We start from the raw sequence: 2,504 nt of genomic DNA, 5'->3' as shown, positions 1-2,504 counted from the left end.
ACTCTGTAGGTACGGGAAGGAAGATTTCTATGAGTTAGAGTCCAGCCTGGTCTACATAGTAGTTCCAGGCCAGTGTTACACAGTAAAACTGTGTCTCAGAAAGACCACACACACACACACACACACACACACACACACATACACACACACACACACACAAAATAGTTTTGTTTTTTTTTTTAAACCAAAGCAGAGAGAGCTGAAGTAGCACAAATTCTAATTCAGCAAATGGATGTATCCCAAACCTAAGAGATTGTGTGTGTGTGAAATATGCTTCCTAATAAAATAACTATACTTCAGTTAAAATCTAGGAAGAGTCCAGGAAACATGGACTCTGTATCTTAAATATCTAAGCATAAATACAGGCAAAATATTGAGGTATTTCTGTGTTCTCTCAAATGAACTATTTGTTAAAGATTTAAGACACCTTAACAGCCACCTCAAAACTGCTCTTGCCAACAAGGATCCTTTCCTTTGGGTCGCCAAAGCAATCAAAAGGAGGGTTAAGTCTGGCCTTTCTGTCTCCTCTTGTTTTTAGTCTCCTTTACTTTGGGGTCACCTGTTTTCTTTTGTAGTAGGATGTTCATCATCTAGCAAATAGCTACAAAATTATTTTATCCCTCCTTAAATCTGAAGACACAAAGATAAATTATTATAACAAATACCATATTTATGATTTAATGAAATACATTAGGGTTATCTGTAAAACTCATTATGCCTTTGTAAGCCTTAAGGAGGCTAAACAGGGTTTTTAATGATGGTTTTTTGGGGTTTTTTTTGGTCCCAATTATTTTAGCATTGCATCTTATCTAGAGTTGGACAAGATAAAGACTGTGCTGGATAGTTTTAGGTCAACTTGATAGAAGCTAAAGTCATTTGAGAGGAGGGAATCTCACTTAAAGAAATGACCACATACAATTGGGCTATAGGCAAACCTGTAGGACATTTTCTTAATTAGTGACTGATGGGAGAGGGCCCAGCCCATTGTGAGTGGAGCCATTCCTGGGCTGGTGGTCCTGGGTTCTGTAAGAAAGCAGGCTGAGCAAACTATGGGGAGCAAGCCAGTGAGCAGCAGCACCCCCCCATGGCCTCTGCATCAGCTCCTGCTTCCAGGTCCCTGCCCTGCTTGAGTTCCTGTCCTGAATTCCTTCGATGATGAACAGTGATTTGGAAACACAAGTCAAATAAACCCTTTTCCTCCCCAAGTTGCTTTTGGTTATGGTGTTTCATCACAGCAATAGAAACTTCAACTAAAACAGATTTTAAGCAAATCTAATTTGTTTGTTTGTTTGTTTGTTGTTGAAGCAGGGTCTCACTATGTAGCCTTGGTGTCATGGAACTTGCTATATAGACCAGGATGACCTTGAACTCATAGAGATTGGCTTGTCTCTGCCTCCAAGTTCTGGGATTAAAGGCATGCACCACCATACCTGACAAACCTGTTTTTTTGTTTTTTTTCAAAAGTGGCAGTAGCAGTAAAAACCTCATCCTGCGGCTTAGTGGCTAAAATGATTGCTGTGCAAGAATAAAGACTGGCATGGTTCTACTGCAGCAAGGGTCTGTGTTGATGTCCATGGCTCCTGTTACCATCAAAGGCCATGCAGATGCCCAGGATCTAGGCTGACACCTGAAGCCATATTGGTGTCTGGGGGTCATGCTGCCACCAGGGCAATGCAAATCTGAGTAGCCTGAGCTGCTGCTACCCAGGGCCATGGTGATATCCAGGCCCGAGCTGTGGCTGCGAGCCATGTCTGGGTCTGTGGTCCTGCACAGCCAGGGTCTGTGTTGATATCCATGGCTCCTGTTACCATCAAAGGCCATGTAGATGCCTGTGGTCTGGGCTACTTACTGTTGGAGTCTAGGGACCATGCTGCCACCAGGCCCATACAGGAGAGCTAGCACTGTCCTTCATAGGAGAACTGCCCCCCACCCTCCCACCCCTACCCCACACTTGAAAAAGCTGGCTCCACCCCTTACCACAGGTGTGGGAGATCTGGATCCAACCTCACCTGAGGGGGGTAGTTCCTGTGACCCGGACTGACCAACTCAGCTACCACTCAGGCACACATCCAGGGCTTTGAGCTGGCCCTCCTGGACATTTATCTTATCTATGCCCTGCACAGCATATGAAGAGACTGGTCCTGCAGAACCATGGCTGCAGGATCTCCATGACGCAGGGCAACAACAGGATATCTGAGAGGAGTTTCAGTGAGGGTCCAGTGTTGATGGTGAATCAGAAGCCAGAGGCCTTGAACCAGACCGACAACACATTACACAATGAACATTTGCAAGCAAAGCTGTTTAGATAAAAGGATATACTGCATGATACACAGCAGCTCCCAGTGCCCCTAAGACGAATGAAGAGGTGATGGAGAGGCCGGAAAGATGGAAGAGCAAAGTGGGTTTTTTGTGTTCATTTTGTTTTGCTTTTTTGTTGTTGTTTTGTGGTTTTTGTTTTAATATTTTTTTATTATTTTGTATTATTTGTATTTCTTTTTAAATTT

This window comes from Peromyscus leucopus, chromosome 3 (assembly GCF_004664715.2).
Source record: "Peromyscus leucopus breed LL Stock chromosome 3, UCI_PerLeu_2.1, whole genome shotgun sequence".
Lineage (NCBI taxonomy): Eukaryota > Metazoa > Chordata > Mammalia > Rodentia > Cricetidae > Peromyscus > Peromyscus leucopus.
Note: the sequence above shows the minus strand (reverse complement) of the source record.